The sequence below is a fragment of the Pseudonaja textilis genome, chromosome 4, assembly GCF_049901715.1.
Source record: "Pseudonaja textilis isolate UNSWEBS1 chromosome 4, rPseTex1.2, whole genome shotgun sequence".
In the NCBI taxonomy this organism is placed as follows: Eukaryota; Metazoa; Chordata; class Lepidosauria; order Squamata; family Elapidae; genus Pseudonaja; species Pseudonaja textilis.
Genome location: NC_141993.1, coordinates 75687757 through 75705997, shown reverse-complemented (window position 1 = coordinate 75705997; position 18241 = coordinate 75687757). Strand labels below are relative to the sequence as shown.

The following is an 18241-nucleotide window of genomic DNA, read 5'->3' as shown; positions in this document are numbered from 1 at the left end:
TCTGTGGGCATGGCTTGGAGGGCATGGCAGGGAAAGGATACTGTAAAATCTCCAGTCAGAGGTGGTATTTGCCGGTTCTTTGAACTACTCAAAATTTCCACTACTGGTTCTCCAGAACTGATCAGAACCTGCTGAATACCTCCTCTGATACAATGATGATATACTGTACAACATATCCTGACAGAATGATCCTGTTACTTATTTGGATCACCCAGATGATAAAATGATAAGAGCTGACTAAGTAGTTTGGAAAAAAAAAGACAAGTAAGCATCTGTATGCACACTACACTGATATAACTCATTGTTCAATATTGCTCACTGATGAGCAATGAACGAAACCACTGTTTCCCAGTGCTGCATGATGAAATTCAGAATACTGGATTTATAATTTAGATATGATTTTAATTCATATCAAATAATATAAATATATTATAAATTTAAAAAAATGGTGAGCTGCTCTGTGGGTGTTAAATGGAGTATGCTAAACTTGTACATTAACAGAATAACTTTTAATGCCTCTATTAGAGCAAGGTGTCACAAACTGGATCAAGTTAAGCGGCACATTTGCCATCTGAACATTATTGATTTCTTTGAAGTCAGTATAAAGTTGTGCAGACACATTATTGATGTTCCAGTTCCATGAGCAACACTATGGTGTTCAGTTTCCTTTGGATACAAGAATAGCTTTGGAGACTTAGATTTAGTCAGAGTTAGTATTTGCAAATGCGCAAGTAGATATGAATGGAAAGAGATTCACTTAACATGCATAGCTAAGCTACACTTTAATTTAAATGTATAACCAACATCTATATTTATTTCCTCCTTATTTTCTCCGTGGAGTAAGCATAGTTTCCAAATGGATTAGGAATAATAAGAGTAACAAAACATGGCTTTAGACATTATGTTTGATTGGGAAGCTCAATCTAATTTATCGCAATCCAGGTCTAGCAATAGTAATACATTCTTCCATGATTCTGGATTAACAAGAAGCAGAAGCGCACACTAGAGGCATGATCAATATACACTTCCCATAACTGAAAATATTGTGAATCTAAAACACAAGGGATATACTAAAATTTAGAGTTCATTAGTTCATTTCAACACAGATGATGACTCCATGTAGGAGTTGCCATGCAAAATAATTTTTCAAAACGTATAAGGATTTTTCACCTTAAAGTCCCCCATAATTGGATAATGAAGCCATTTTAGAGTGAATGTGAAAGCTTAAGGACTGCTAAGTTGGCCACATGTTACCTGTAGCTAAACTAAGGGATCAATAGACTGACATAGCTTTCCTTTTGATAAAGCCCATTTCAAAAATAATCTGCCAACATATTTACTGAAAAAGTAGACAGATAACAGATAACAGATAATCAGAGTTGGAAGGGACCTTGTAGTCATCTAGTTCACTCCCCCGCCCAAGCAGGAGACCCTACACCATTTCTGACAAATGATAGTCCAATCTCTTCTTGAAAGTCTCAAGTGATGGCGCTCCCTCAACTTCCGAGGACAAGCTGTCCCATTGGTTGATTGCTCTCACTGTGAGAAAGTTTCTCCTTCTTTCCAGGTTAAATCTCTCCTTGTTCGGTTTCCATCCATTATTCCTTGTCTGGCCTACAGGAGCTTTAGAAAATAGCTTGACCCCTTCCTCCCTGTGGCAGCCCCTCAAACATTGGAAGACCACTATCATGTCTCCCCTGGTCCTTCTCTTTACTAGACTAGCCATGCCCAGTTCCTGCAACCGTTCGTTGTATGTTTTGGCCTCCAGTCCCCTAATCATCCTGGTTACTCTTCTCTGTACTTTTTTGAGAGTCTCAACATCTTTTTTATAATGTGGTGACCAAAACTGGATGCAGTACTCTAGCTGTGGTCTTACTAAGGCTTTATAGAGTGGTATTAGTACTTCCCTTGATCTTGATTGAATCCCTCTGTTCATACAATTTAGGATTGCATTAGCTTTTTTGGCTGCTGCTGCACACTGCTGGATCATACCAGTAGCTGGTTGTCCACTAAGACTCCAAGACCCCTCTCACAGTTACTGCTATTGAGCCTGGTTTCACCCAGTCTATATGTGTACTTTTGGTTTTTCTTGCCTAAGTGTAGGACTTGACTTTTCTCTACATTGAATTTCATTTTGTTAGATATGGCCCAGTGTTCTAGTCTGTCAAGATACATCTTGATCTTGAGCCTATCTTCTTGGGTGTTAGCTATTCCTGCCAGCTTCGTAACATCTGCAAATATGGTAAGTTCCCCTTCTATTTCCTCATCTAAATCATTAATGAAGATATTTTTTTTGAAACAAGTTTTATTAATTTTAAAGACAAACAAAACATCATTAAACATTGAAAACATAAAACCTCTTTCCATTGTAAATCTTTACAAGGCAGGTAAAACATTATTTTATATCACATATTTCTAATTTACCCCATTTCCATTTAAACACATAAATATCTTTTAACAAATTTCTCATTATTTCTCTTTACTCTTATTCAATTACATTTCTTTTCTATATTTATCTATTATATAGTCATCATATTTATATTTCCCTCTGACTTGTTTGTAATTATTCTCATCTGACATTCCTCCGAGATTTTATTAATTCTCAATCGAACATACACACACAAAACACAAAAACATAAAACTTCTTTTTAGAAAGTAGCTTGGCCCCAGATTACCTCTCTTTGTGTGGACTTCAATTAAATTCATGCTCTTCTTATATACCATTACCTATCTTATTTACCATTCTATATCTTCTATATAACTCCTCCCCGCTTTTCAATCTTCTTAATTCTATTTTATATATTTCATCTTACTTTAAATCAATATACTTATATCTTTTGTCCCATTCTTTTCCAATTGAGCACTTATCTCATTCTCAATAATAAAAAAAAGAAAATCTCACCTGAAATCACTAATCAGAGTATGATGCCTTTCTATCATTTCCCTAAATTAACATTTAAAATAACACCTAAGTCCCAATCTGATTCTGCTTAGTACATTCTACCTACTTTTAAGAAAAAAAAGAAAAAAAGAAAAAGAATAAGTCTCTAGAATAGTTAAGTACATAATTAAATATTAAAATCTATCATTGAATCATAAACATTGTAATATTTTAATTTGTTAATTAAACTTAATTTCAATTGTCTATTTCAAAAACAAGAGCTACAATAATAAATCTATAATAACATCAGCACATTAACCCATTAAACTCTATAATTAAACTAAATATTTTAAACATTTCCTTTAATATTTTATTAAAACTTAGTCTATCATTATTAAACATTTTAACATTATTAAACACTTTAATATTTAAATCTTTTATTAAATCTTATAAAATTCTAATTTTCTATTTCTAATACAAATACTACAATACTATCATATGTAGTTTGCAGAATCTTTCTTTTTTAAAAATTATGCATTACCCTTTGTCCCTAAAATTATTTTTCTTTTTCCCATCTTGTTTTATACCTTTGTGGCTTTTTCTCCCCTTTTCCCTTTCTTTCTTAACCCACCTAGCCTTTTTACCCACTCCTCTCCTAACCTCCACCTTTTTAGTTTCCCCTCTCTGTTGTATTCTTCTTTCCTTTTCCTTTCTAACATTGTATTGATTTTGCATCTAATTTTCCTCTTTCTTGAATGTTTTTCTTAGGTCTTAAGTCCTTCCTTTTCCTTCCTCTCTTTCTCTTTTCTTTCTTGATCAAACTTTTTGGTTCATTAAAAATGGCTTCTTCTTCCTCCACTTCCTCCACCTGTTGTTGAGTTTGCTGGTAAATAGCAAGCACCATTTCTAAAAAGCAAAAGTCTTCTCCCACAGCGTCCTTCCCTTCTTTCCTTGTTTTTCCATATTGTTTTCTTAATTCATCAAGAGATAAAGCCATTATAAACCTTTTCTTCTTCTTTTTCTTTTTCCTCTTCTTCTTGTTAAACCAACCAAGATATTTCAAAACTTAAAACAGTTCCCCAGAGTCCCAGAGTCATCAAGAAGTCCAAACAAAGCACAAGGTTCTTCCCTTTGCAATTTCTCTTCCTGGGGTAATATCAGATAGGAAAAAACCCAATCTGTATTTTAAAGCCTTATTGCAGTTAGCTTCTAGTCTCTTAATCTTCAAGGCATCTCCTCCAACAAAGTCTTAATATAGGTTTTTTTTTTCCAGTCCTCTCCCTTCCCACTTGTAACAAAGAGCTTTAAATTTTTACCTTCTGTAAAAAAGCAGGTTTTTCAGTGTCCATTTGTTAACTCCATAAGGGAGGGAGAGTAACTTTCCCTTTCAGCACTTCCATTCGCCGCTTTAAGAAACCTCCACTGGAAACAATGTAACATCCAAAAGATTGTAGCTTTCAGGGTATTAAATATATCTTTAAAGTTCCGGTTCAGCCAATGAAACTTTCACTTTGCAACTTTCTCCTTCTTCCTCCTGCACAGTCTTGTCCAGCTGCCGGCTTCTTCGTGGTGGCCATTAGAGACCACCGCTCCACCGCCTTGAGAAAAGGGGGTTTTGCTGGCTGGGGAGGGGGGCTGCGATACTCCTCAACCCCTGTCTGGATCCCCCCTGTCTTCGGCTGCCTCTACAGGGCAGCCTTATCCTCCAGACCCATCGGGATCGGAGGCACCAAGACAGCTAGCATGGCAGGGATCGCACAGAGTCACGAGTCCCTGCCGTCGCCGAAGCCTGGCAAACCAGAAGTCCATCATTAATGAAGATATTGAAGAGTACTGGGCCTAAGACAGAACCCTGTGGCACCTGACTGCTTACTTCCCTCCATGTAGACTTAGACCCATTAAGGACTAGTCGTTGAGTACAGTTTGCCAGCCAGTTGCGAGTCCATCTAGTGGTGGTGCTATCTATTCCACTTTTTTCTAGCTTACTAAGAAGTAGGTTGTCATCTGCTTTATCAAATGCCTTGCTGAAATCTAAATATCGTGTTTCTCATATAATAAGGCTGGGTCTTATTTATTTTTTTTGAGCCCCGAATAAATGGCTAGGCCGTCTTTTGGGGGGTGACTTAATTCCCCCACATTGCATCCTCGGGTGAGCGGGCAGGTGTCGTCGGCTTGGATGTCAGCCTCGGCATTGGTGGGGCACTTCGTATAGGGAGAATTTCCGCTGCCATTGCTTTCCCTTCTGCCCATGCTGCCATGGCGTTTGGAGCATCGCCGCAGCATTTGACACAGCCATGTGGGGCCAGTCATGGCTCCTCCCTGCAACCGGAGCCCCACTAGAGACACTCGGCTTTAGGCATTCCTGTTGCCACCTTCCCGGGCATTGTTTGAAGGCAAAGCCCATTCTTTTAAAAATGACGTCCTACTATGACAAAGCCTCCTCTGCCCGAGAGGGCAGCCCAACCCTACATGGGGAGGCAAATCTCTGTGGGCCGCAGTGCAGGACTGGCCCACCCCAAGAGAAGCGCCCAGCCACCATCCCTGCCTGGCACTAGGCAGAGCACGAAGAGCCTCACCTGGGGCACCCTACGCAGATGACAGGCTGACCCTCCTGCCCAGTGGTGGAGTTCTGGCTAATGCAGGGGGTGCCTCCCCACCAGGCCCTCTGTTCCTCCTAGCTGGGCAGAGCCGGAAAAGTGAGCCATGGGTGTGCACCTGCCTACCAAGCAAAAGAGCCGGGCCTACCTGAGCTTGGCTTCCTGAGTCCCTCCAGCCTGACCCCAAAGGGGCCACTGGGAGAGGCCACCTGAGGCAGTGATAGCACCACCCATCTGCAGACAGGGAGGCAAGGAGATGGCAGCGCTGTTTCTCTGGCCGGTGGATCCGATGGAGGGAGCCTGCAGCCACCTGTACTTTTCACCCCTTGCCCAGCCCATCCCTGTCCGCACGCATCTCCAAATGCACCGGCAATTCTAAATGCTGCAACAGCACAGGCATCAGGCAGAGGTGCTCACTCAGCGGGGCTTGACTCAGAAGAGGATGCGGGCTATCACCTTGCTTTCCTGTCCGCGGACAGGTGGGTGCTATCACTGCCTGAGGCAGCCTCTCCTGGTGCCCCTTTTAGGGTCGGGCTGGAGAGACTTGGGAAGCCAAGCTCAGGTCAGCCCAACTCTTTCACCTGGCAGGTGGGTGCGCACCTGCAGCTCACTTCCCTGGCTCTGCCCAGCACGCCCAGCTTCAGCGTGGCCCTGGGGATTAGCGGAGGGCCCAGCAGGGAGGTGCCCATTGCCTTGGCCAGAGTTCCGCTGCTGGGCACAGGGCACCCCAGGTGAGACTCTTCATGCTCTGCCTGGTGCCAGGCAGGGACAGTGGCTGGGCGCTTCTCCTCCCCACGTGGGGTTGGGCTGCCCTCTCGGGTGGAGGAGGCTTTGTCGTAGTAGGACATCGTTTTTAAAAGAATGGGCTTTGCCTTCGAACGATGTCTGGGAAGGTGGCAACAGGAGTGCCTAAAGCTGAGTATCTCTGGCAGGGCTTTGGTTGCAGGGAGGAGTCCTGGCCGGCCCCGCGTGGCTGTGTCAAACACCATTGTGATGCTGCAAACACCGGGGAGGAGTTGAAGCAACAGCAGTGGAAAGTCTCCCAATACGAAGTGACCTACCAATGCCGAGTGAGTTATCATTATCACAACTATCTTTACCTGTCACTTTAGTGTCCCTATTAAGGTCAGCAAGGGCACTGTATCTGTTATGCTGGGACACAGCAAAAGCTTTGTGTTTATGGTCCACAGCTCTCACCCTGCCAGATCCCATGGTTGTCCATACTGCCCTTTGCCTGTAGGATATTTGTGGTAGTGGGGACTGGTATCATGGCAGCTCAATAGATGGCTAGACAATAAATCTTGCTTATTTACAGATGGTGTCCATCACGAATGAAAGTTATATTTCCTTAGTGCTGACAACTGTTTATTTTCAAATACATTTCATGGTCTTCCTAATAAGTCATGCTTCTTACCTCTGAACTCTGGAGAGCTGTACGTTAAGGTAACATGAATAAGGAATGCTTGGAAGTATCACCAGAAAACATCTGGCTGAACTTAAGCTTCAAATGTTTACTTCTGCATGTCAGTTTTTGCTTTCTGCAGAGAATCAAAGCTATATGATGCCATCAAATACCACATTTACTGATTTAGCAAATTTTATTGGTTTTTTAAAAAATGTAAATGCATTTGTGATCTGCCTGGACTCAAGGTTAAGCGCTCAAATCCCACTGTGAAATATCTTACAAGGTTTCAGAAAAGATAAGTAGGTAAAATTTAAGACAGCATAGGGAGGTTCAACAAACTCTTGAAACATCAAGTAATAGGACATGGAAAAGTATGCCAAGATTGCCATGGTGTTCTTGATGTGTCTAACCGTATGGTAGTGGAGAAAAAATAGTAAACATTTTCTCTAATTCTGGAAGCCTGAGTTTGTTTTATACAACACATGTGCTGTGATATGAACTGACTTAGTATACAATATGAACCCATTTATTTTCATTTGTAAGGTACACCTTATAGTTTTGACTGTTACATAAAGGTAACCAATTGTGGTATAATCAATAAACCATAGCTACTGCTTTTATAGTTTTAAAAGTTCTACAGTATTAATAATTATATTTAATTAATATATAATGGTTTTAGGTAATCTTAGGTAATATATAATGTTTTTAGGTAATGATTGCTTTATTTATGTTACTGGTTTATTGGATTTCTGTATGCTGTCTGTGAGATGGATGGCCATATAAACCTGATCAATAAATAAACTTAGCAAAATCACCAGCTAGATCCAGAGATCATGCTAAGCTAAAATTCAATCATGGTTTCCAGAATCATTGGCAGATATACTTGATTGTATGCTTCAGGCGAAAATGAAAACCAAAATTACAAATTAGGCTCTTAGTCCTCATTATGGCTGCCACATTAAATCAATTTTTACTATTGTTTAATATTAATCCAAAATAAAACATTGCCAAAATGTGTCAACCTGATGTGTGAAATTACCAGATTAAATAATGGCTAGCAATGTTAATTTTCATCTCCATCCAGTCCCCCCGACTCTACCATGAATAGGGGCTACAAGGTTGTTAAAAAAGAGAGTTTCATGTTAATGTTAGGTCCCAACTCTGAAAGTCTTACATCCTGTATCAAAATTCTTTCTGTAAACCAAAGTAAGCGTGTTGAAATGATGCAGAGCAACTTAGAATCAAATAAGCCTTTTATCTCTACATAATTTTAATCAAGATTTCATTTGAATACAATGGTCATTGAAGCTGTACCAATCAAGCAGTATAAAAAAAAGAAACGAAACAAGTGAAGCCATGGGTCACATTAATGGTAGATCTGAATAAATATAACTGTGCATCAATATCAGATTCCAGTTTTCTATTCTGCTGAGATTTCTCCAGCTCTGTGCATCAGTACAGCCTAATTTAAGATATTTGTGATAACAGAATTCATTTATTCTGATACGCTTACCAAAAAGGAAAAAAAAGAAAACAATCATAATTGTATTTTCTCCCAGTGGGCGCAAAAGAACTTTGAAGAGGAAAATTTGTTCTGAAAAATTGTTGAACGAGGATTCAGCTGAGAAGATTCCCTCCATCATCCTTCAGACTTAAAAAACTTGGATTAGTTTGGGTTTGAAAACAGTGGGCACGGAGAGGAAAAATCTTTAAATATTCAGCTTTACTCTTGCCTTGTGTACAGCTTTTTAACTAAAATTTCAGGCATATATGTCATGTGGACTCCAAAGCACTGTCAGCTTGAACTGTAAATGAACCAGTTGTAAATTGCAACTAATTTATGGAGAAGCCCGTTTTATGAAGAACCACAGGGATATAAATTAATACCAGCATAACAGTTGAAAAATCTACTCACAATTATTATAACAGGAAAGGAATGTTTCTAGTCTAGTCTAGCCTATTTCTATTCTATTCTACTCTATTCTATTCTATTCTCACTGTTAACTAAGTTCACACATTCTACTAAGATTTGTGTAGTTTAACATTATTTGTGAACCCAAATAATTGTGGCTTATGCAGGAAAAGTGGCTCAGCACAGAGGAGGAACCTAGCCATTTTTAAAACCTTCAACAGTTTTTTTCCACTACCCTTATAAAATAGGATACAGATAGTCCTAGGCTTACAACATTTATTTAGTTTACATCGCTGAAAAAAATAACTTACGAACACTTCTCATACTTATAACCATAGCAGCATCCTCACAGTCACATGATCAAAATTCAGGCAGTTGGCAATGAACCGATATTTACAACAGTTGTTTGATCACCTGGTCATGTGATCACCATTTTCCCAGCTGGCTACTGACAAACAAAGTCAATGGATTGCTGGGTTTGTTTAATGACCACTGGTTCACTTAGAAACTGCAGTGATTCATTTAACAACCCTGGCAAAAAAAGGTAGTGAAACTGGACATGACTCACTTAACAGCTGTCTTGCTCAACAACAGAAATTCTGGTCTCAATTGTGATCGTAAGTCAAGGACTACCTGTATTGCCTATGTATCTGTGGAGATTCTCAGTCATTCAGGTCATGATTGTCCCAAAGGTGCTTTTTTTTCAAGAGCCAACTGTACTTTCTGGTTTTACTTTCAAGACGTTTCACTTCTCATCCAATAAGCTTCTTCAGCTTCTCTTACATTGCCTAGGAATGTAAATTTGTAATATACTAGCTGAACCGGAATGGAACAAGATGCAATGCAATAGGCATATCCTTTGAAAAATACAAGGGCAGAAGCAGGGAGGAAGCAACAGAACCAGAGAGGGGAGGGGCAACTTAAATCCCCTCTACCAATGCACAAAGATATAGTGATTCTTTCCAACAAGCTCCTATTTACATGAGATTTTTGTCCTTGAAACAGGCAACTATAATTTTCCCCCTCAACTTTATTTTATCATAGCATACCTATTTTGTTCAAACCTAAACTCTCTTGCCACCTTATAAAAACATAATCAGGTAAGACCAAACCTAGAGTACTGCATCCAGTTTTGGTCACCACATTATAAAAAGAGATGTTGAGACTCTAGAAAAAGTGCAGAGAAGAGCAACCAGGATGATTAGGGGACTAGAGACTAAAACATATGATGAACGGTTGCAGGAACTGGGCATTGCTAGTCTAGTGAAGAGAAGGACCAGGCGAGACAGGGGAGCGGTCTTCCAATATTTGAGGGGCTGCTACAGAGAGGAGGAAGGGGTCAAGCTATTTTCCAAAGCATCTGAAGGCCAGACAAGGAATAATGGATGGAAACTGAACAAGGAGAGATTCAACCTGGAAACAAGGAGAACCTTTCTGACAGTGAAAAGAATCAACCAATGGAACAGCTCACTTTCAGAAATTGTGGGAGCTTCATCACTGGAAGCTTTCAAGAAGAGATTGGACTGCCATTTGTCAGAAATGGTGTAGGGTCTCCTGCTTGGGCAGGTGGGGTTAGATGAGATGACCTAGATGTTCCTTCCAACTCTGTTAATCTGTTAATATAATGATGAAGTTCATTTTAAGGTACAAAATTGTAAAATGCAGTTTACAGATCCTTTATAAGTCTTTTTAAAGAAAGGGAGACATTTGATTCCCAGTAGAAGCTCTACCACACAGGAAGGACAAAGCTGTCTGTCTTAAACATACCCATGGCAGGGTCAGCAAAAGGTGTTGCACTGCTGATTTGGGAGCAGAAGGTGATAGATAGATGTAGGTGATCCTGCGGGTAATGGAGCCAAAAATCTGTATGATTTCTCTTCCTAAGCACTCTGAATGGTGCTTAGAAAGCAGTTAACAGGCAACTTATTTTGGTCTGTCACACACTAGCAAAACAGCTGTTAATGTACTTAGCAGCAGAAGGTGACTCACATCAGAATAAGTTTTAATGTTGGTCAATGTTAGACTATCACTTAGATGTGTGTGAAACCCTAAAAAAGACTTCAACATCTCTAAAAGAATTCCAAATGTGTTAATTGTATGCTAAGTGCAATTATCACTTGATAATTGGTATGAAACTGCTAACAACAGTAACCACAGTAAATCACTTATAAAAGTTTTTTAGTTTTTTATTCCACTACCCTAATCTTTTCACCCCCTTGTCTTTAACCCCCATATACCACATGGAAATCAGTTACTATTAATATCATCTTCTCTCTCATATTAGAGCCACTCTTTGTTCTTTCCTCATATTATGACATACTACAGCATTCATATTATAAACACACTATAGACTGCATCTTACTACATCTTACTGCATTCAAACTTCTTGCGACCGGATATTATTATTTTTCTTTCCAGTAGCATGCTGCATTTCTATACTTTCCTTCTCACATTTTTTATTGAGTTATAAGATAAAATAAGATACAAAATAAAATAGGAAAACAATAGGGAGAAGGGAGGGAAGAAAAGTGAGGAAGGATTAAGAAAAAGAAGTATTGATAAGGCATTAACATCATATCACAACATTTTGCTTTTTCATAATAATATAAACTAGCCTTTTCTATAAAGATCTATCAGTCTAATTGGTAAAACCTAAAATCAAAGTTTTATTCTTTTCCACTTCAAGCACAAAGTTCAGAAGCAGTCTCCATGTGGAAACAAAAGTGTTTATATTCTTTTCTTTAATCAAAATAGTCAATTTTGCCATTTCAGCCAACTCCCTCAGCTTCTACAACTGTTCATCCATGGTAGGAATCGAAGTGTTCATTTTTGTGCTTACAATAGTCTTGCTGCTATCTACATATAGTAGTAACAATTTTCTCTCCAGGTCTTTTGCCATTAGGCCCAAAAGGAAAATTTCTGGTTTCATCTTTATCTTCATTTACAAAATTTTCTGTATTCAAATATGAAACTCCTTTTTTTTTTTTTTTTTGCTTTATCACATGTCCATCATAGATGATAAAAAGTCCCTTCTTTACTTTTACACTTTCAACATTCATCTGACCTACCTTTATACAATCTTATATAACTTATCTGGTATTAAATACCAACAATGCATCATCTTATGGTCAGCGTTCCAGAAAACCCCGACTCCAATAAATAACTCCGAGACAGACATGTTCTCTAAGTTTCCTTTTATTAGAGTAGTAAACTGGCACATCTGGGAAATCCCAAATCTGAAAGTTCCGGGTTTCCCTCCAATAAGTAAAAAAATTACAAATCCACCTGCTGCACCCTTTATTGCATCACATGCCCCAATCACCATCCATCCAAACTTGAGACATCCCCTCAACCATTCCTCAGACAGGTGCAGGAAGAACATGACCTTGACTTTAAAGAAGAATTCTATTATGTCTAAACAATATGCTCCATGAAATTCCCCCCTCCCATTTTCCCAGGCTCAAGAATATGGCAGCGTGGAAGCTTCTGGTGCTAATATGGCTTCGAAAGCTGACACTTATAGGATTTCTATATTTGAGGTGAAAAAAGAAGGACCATTTATCTGATTCCCCAAATGCCTTCTGTGCCGTGCATCTGTTCATTATTCTGCATGCAATTCATAGTCTCCAATAGTGACTAGTACAAAATGTAAAACTGCTTGGTCATAATTTCATTTATTTATTTTAGTTAAAACATTTGCAGGTAGTTCTCAACTTATGATCACAACAGGAACCACAATTTATGGAGCTAAGCAAGGCAGTTAAGTGGATACACTAAATTTTACAACTATTTTTGTCACAGTTAAGGGAATCACTGCAGTTAAGTGGATGACAGATTCATTAAATGAATTCCCCCTCCATCGACTTTGCTTATCGGAAGCTGGCTGGGAAGGTCACACAAATGGTGATCACTTGATCCCAGGATGCTACAACCATCATAAATACATGCCAGTTGTAATTTCGAATGGTCATTAAATGAATGACTGTAAATCAAGGACTGCCTATATATGCAAGCACAAGACCTAACAGGATCCTCAGTTGAAATGATAGTCAACCCATCTACAAAGCACATCTCCTTCTCCTTCCTCATCTACCCTCAAAATTCCACGTTCAGATTCTGTATTTGTCAAGGTTCCAAGTAATACATCCCATTTAATAAGAACTCCAAGGCAAGCAATTTCCTTAAAGAACATTTTATTAAGACATATCAAATTGGCATATTCTTGGTGGAAAACTGGCTCTAAGTTGCCACCGATTTTTCCCCCAATTAAAAGTAAAAGTTTGTCACTTCCCCCTCCCCCGAGTCTCCAGTCACATGGTCCAATCAGCATATGAGCCCAGTTGCTAGGTGACCTCAGTCTCCACCCTTTGAACACCTGCACCAACATCCTTGATTCCCAGGAGAATGAATTTTATTTAGGCTACAACACCCCAGCTATCTCTACACTCCACTCCCTGGCCCCTTCACTCCAGGCTGTGTCAGCCCTGAAGCAGTGAGAAGAGAAACCTTCCTATAGAAAACTACAAAAAGAAAATGGCCACAGTTGGGCCAACTTCAGGGTTGACAATACTTGTGTCTCATAGTGGAGGGAAGATTCTCCCATCCTGACTTATACAAAATTCAGCTATGCAAGATTTTCCAGAATGGAATAATTATTTCTGTCAGGAAATACTTGATTAATACTTTTCATCAAAACTCCTGAAGTGGCCCAGAATAAAGTTTAATTTAAAATTTCTATGGATTTTAGATAAGTTAATAGAAAACATACATTAAGAGATCATAGAAAATATACACTAAAAACTTCCTTTTTATGACCCTGTAGTCCCTTAATTCTGGGTAGAGTTGGGGCCGGTTGCCCTTCCTGACACCCATGAGGAGTTCGCAGCAGATGTTTTTTCTTTGTGCCCTTGGAGATAAAAATCTGCCACTACCTAGGATTGAACTCTCAATCTTCTGAGTGATAGGCAAGTATCTTCGCCACTATGCCACTTGATAGAGAATATACACTGTGTTAAAACATTTAGGAAAAGGTATTGTTTCAGATACTACGGTCCCAAAACAGAAATATTTTACGATTAAAAAACAGCATCTTGACTTGGGACTGGGAAAAATGAACTGGGAGCCAGTAAAGTTCAAAGAGAGTGAAGATCAGACAGTGAAGATCAGATAGAGGCATAGAATCAAAATTATGTGAAGTATTAATACCGCTTTATAAATCCTTAGTAAGACCACACCTGGAATATTTCATCCAGTTTTGGTCACCACATTAGAAAAAAGATGTTAAGACTTTGGAAAAGTGCAAAGAAGAGCGACTAAGATTATTAAGGCCCTGGAAATTAAAATATATGAAGAATGGTTGCAGGAGTTGCATGGTATAGAGAATAGAAGGACTCGGGGTGACATTTATTTATTTATTTATTTTTGTCAATTGCTTACAATAGGTATAAGTAAAAACATAGTTATGAATACATGGATACATATAAGAAAAATAAAAGAAACAATAGGACAGGGACGGTAGACACATTGGTGCGTTTATGCACATCCCTACAGACCTCTTAGGAAAGGGGTGAGGTCAATAGTAGACAGACTAAGGTTAAAGTTTTGGGGGTTTGGGGAAAAAACCACAGAGTCAGGTAGAGTATTCCAGACGTTGACCACTCTGTTGCTGAAGTCCTATTTCCTGTTTGATGCAATTAACCTTGAGTTTGTATCTATTGTTTGCTCTTGTGTTGAAACTGAAGTATTCATTGACAGGTAGGACATTGCAATGTATGATTTTATATACTATACTTAGATCGGACCAAAGGCAGCGTAGTTCTAGGTTTTCTAGGTCTAGAATTTCAAGTCTGGAGGCATAAGGTATTCTGCAACAAGTAGAGGCATGGAGAACTCTTCTTGTGAAATATTTCTGGACTTTCTCAACTGTGTTTATATCAGATACGTAGTGTGGGTTCCAGACTGATGAGCTGTATTCAAGTATTGGCCTAGCAAATGTTTTGTATCCTGTAGTTATTAGGGTAATATTACCAGAGAAAAAGCTACGTAAGATTAGGTTAACAACTCTTAATGCCTTTTTGGCTATATAGTTACAGTGGGCTCTAGCACTTAGGTCATTAGAGATGAGTACTCCAAGATCCTTGAAAGAGTTTGGATCATCAACAAAGTCTTGACTATTCAGCCTGTATTTTATTTTCTGATATATATTTCTTGCCAATATGTAGGACAGAGCGTGTATTTGTTGAGATTTGAAGTTGCCATTTGTTTGACCATTCTGATACATAGTCAAGGTCTTTTTGAAGGGTAGAAGTATTGACATGATAGCAGTATTCCAATATCTCAGGGGCTGTCACAAAGAAGAGGGGGTCAAGCTATTTTTTCCAAAGCACCTGAGGGCAGGACAAGAAGCAATGGGTGGAATTAAGGAGAAACTTCCAGACAGTGAGGACAATTAACCAGCAGAACGGCTTACCTTCAGATGTTGTAAGTGCTTCATCATTGAAGGTTTTTAAGAAAAGACTGGGCAGCCATCTATATGAAATGATGTAGGGCCTCGTGCCTGAGCAGAGAATTGGATTAGAAGACCTCCAAGGTCCATTCCAGCTAATTAATCACAAAGCACTAGCAATATCAAATTCCAGTCATTTGTTTGCTGTGATGTTTTGTGTTAACTGAAGTTTCTAAATCATTTTTAAGGCCAGGCAACATAATCCAAAATATGGATTATGCTGCAAGATTATCTTGGGGCAAGTTGAGACATAGCTAGGGGCACACTAGGAAGAACCTTGCGTGATAAAAGGGCATCGTAACCTTTAGTTATTATTACTTATTAATTTATATACTGCTCATGCCAAAGGTATCTCCAGAAACACCCCCAAACTATGATACTGATGCTTAAAGAGAAGTGAATACTACTCACCTCCAGAAATAGCACCTTTGTCTTTCTGGACTAAGGTTCAATTTATCTGGCATTCACCCAGACCATTATTGTACCAGGCATTGATTTAGCAATTCCACTGCTTCATCTGGATTCAATAAAAAAGAAAGGTGTAATTGAATGTCATCAGCATTCTGATGACACTTTAAATCTCAACATGATCTCGCTCAGCAATTTCCTCTAGAGGTTGAACAGCTTGGAAGTAAAATATAGCTTTGTACTCCGCCCCCTCTGTTGTAAACTCCATGAGGTCCAACAGAAATCCCCCAGCACCACAAGACCTAAAAATATATTGAATTTAAGAATGTCTGGGTCTGATCAGATATCACATGCTGAAGCACTTTGTTCCAGGAAGGAGATGCTCTGTTGGCTGTTGGCCTATTTTTTAAAAAATCTTCTGAATATTATTGTTATTTGAAGAAGTATTCTCACTGCAATTTCTCATAGTGAGTCTGGAATCACTCCCCCTTGTATGAATGAATTTATAATGTTTTGAATCCAACTATACAATTCTTTCCTATTAGATGTGATAACTGATATAAGGGTTGGGGTCAAATGAAAGGGAGCAGGTCAAACTCCAAGAAATCCTTTGTCAGTTGCCTCAGGCTGAAGATATAAATAAATGGTCAACAGTAGTCTGGTACAGCCCACATTCAGCAGACATTAACCCATGACTGAATACACAATATTCACCCTCTTTGGTAAAGAAATTATTTATGAAATGCTAAATTTGATGGTGGCTCTTGCTAATCATAGCTGACCTCAACAGCTAAGCAGACTCAGATCTGGTTAGTATTTGAATGGATGCTTACTGGGAAATATTAGGGATTTAAGTGGAGTTACAATGACTTCCTTGTTGTGTCAAAGACAACTATATGGATTGTGGGTAGCAGCATTTGAATTTGAAGAGAGAAAAGTACTTCACATTTGGATATGGTCATTAGCCTGGGAAAGCCAAGGGAAATCATCAAAAACATAAAAAGCAGAAGTTAGAATACTTTGGACATGTATGTTGACATCCAGAAAAATACAGCATAATTCACTTAATCCTCCAAGGTAAGTTTGAAGGCAAACACGGTCCAGGCAGAAGAAGAATATTATGGCTTCAAAATCTAAGGGGCTGGTTTGGACAAAACCCAGCAGCATTTTTTCATGTGGCTGTTGTAAAAATAGAATCGCCAACATGTCTGATAATGGATATGACACAAGAAGAATTAGCATCTTAAAGACAACACACAGATCATTCAATAGTAACACACAGCCCCTTGAAAATACATAACTAAGTTATGTATCTAACAGGCAAATTCACAGATATTTGTCCATGAAGTCACTACAAGATAAGCTCTATGATGGTAACCCACAAGATTTTTATCTTTTAATTTTGACATTTAAAAAGTGAGATAAGTACCAAAATCCCCAAGGGAATGTATCAAGCTTTGCTAACTCAGAATGAGATGATCCTCAGATGGAAAAATCTACTAACTGCTGATAAATTGCAATGATTCATTATGGCATGGCTATTTCCAAGGGTGGCTAGTTAGGTTTTGGCTTAAACAAGACATAAGTAACTTACAGGCCAAATTTATGATATTATATAAACTGATGGCAAAAGGGCTGGTTTTCAGCAGTGTAAATTGATTGGGTTTTTTTTTAAGTGTTAGAAATGGGATGTCGCTGGGAAACAGATCGTACTTATTTCCACCCTTAAAATGATCCAAACAGAACAGAAAGATTCAAGTGTAATTCGGATCTTTTACCTTTCTAAAGCTTGAGATTCCTGTTTCTGCCTTTAAAAAAACCCATTCCATCATCACACTTCCAAGTGACATCATTAATTGTGTTTGTTCCCCAGTTTTCCAAGGAAACTTGTGGATTCCGATAATATGGAAACCAAACAAATGATATGCTCATCAAACTATAATTAAAAAGACATAGATTAACATTGAAAACAACTTATGACTCATCAAATGGCATATGACCACAGCAGTTTGAACCCATGAACCTGTTTTTAAGAGATTTCAGAGTATCTTCACCTTTTCTTCCCTCCCTCAGAAATTGTACCACTGGGCATCACTGTTTAACAATCCTTACAGATCTGAATGCTGCAACGAGCATATAAAACAGTTATCAGGAAAATAAATCCAATTAAACTTTTTGCTATAAGGCTGAACTATAGGCTAAAGTCAAAACCACAGAATTGTATTCAGACAGAACATAACATGCAAGCGTTTTGCACAACCTCAGACTTTGACTCTTAATTATTGTGGCACAACTGCAGCCTAGCTCAATTTGTTTTCTTGAGGCAAGCACAGGTTCAGGTCATTGTTTTCATACATTTAAAAAGGAATCAGAAATGATGACAAGGGCAATTCCATTGTTTTGTCCTTGATTCAGTGTAAACAGAAAGACCTTCAAGTTACAAGGTAGGAACCTACTATGGATTGCTCCTGAACATATTGCCTACTTGATAACAATCAGGATTCACAAAATGTGGTTTGAAGCAGGCTTGAAT

General features: G+C 38.7%; 1 long non-coding RNA gene across 2 annotated transcripts in view; it reads right to left on the bottom strand.

Annotated features, from left to right (window-relative positions):
* Nucleotides 1-18241, bottom strand: part of LOC148125893 (uncharacterized) — a 184699-nt gene that overhangs the window by 164569 nt on the left and 1889 nt on the right. Inside the window, exons 1-2 of one of the 2 annotated variants that reach the window (XR_015743620.1) lie at nucleotides 17487-17620; nucleotides 15712-15817 (exon numbers count right to left, since the gene is read on the bottom strand). This is a non-coding gene — a long non-coding RNA (uncharacterized LOC148125893). Of the gene's footprint in view, nucleotides 1-15711; nucleotides 15818-17486; nucleotides 17621-18241 lie in introns of those variants that run through there. The other variant, XR_015743619.1, reaches the window with a different exon arrangement.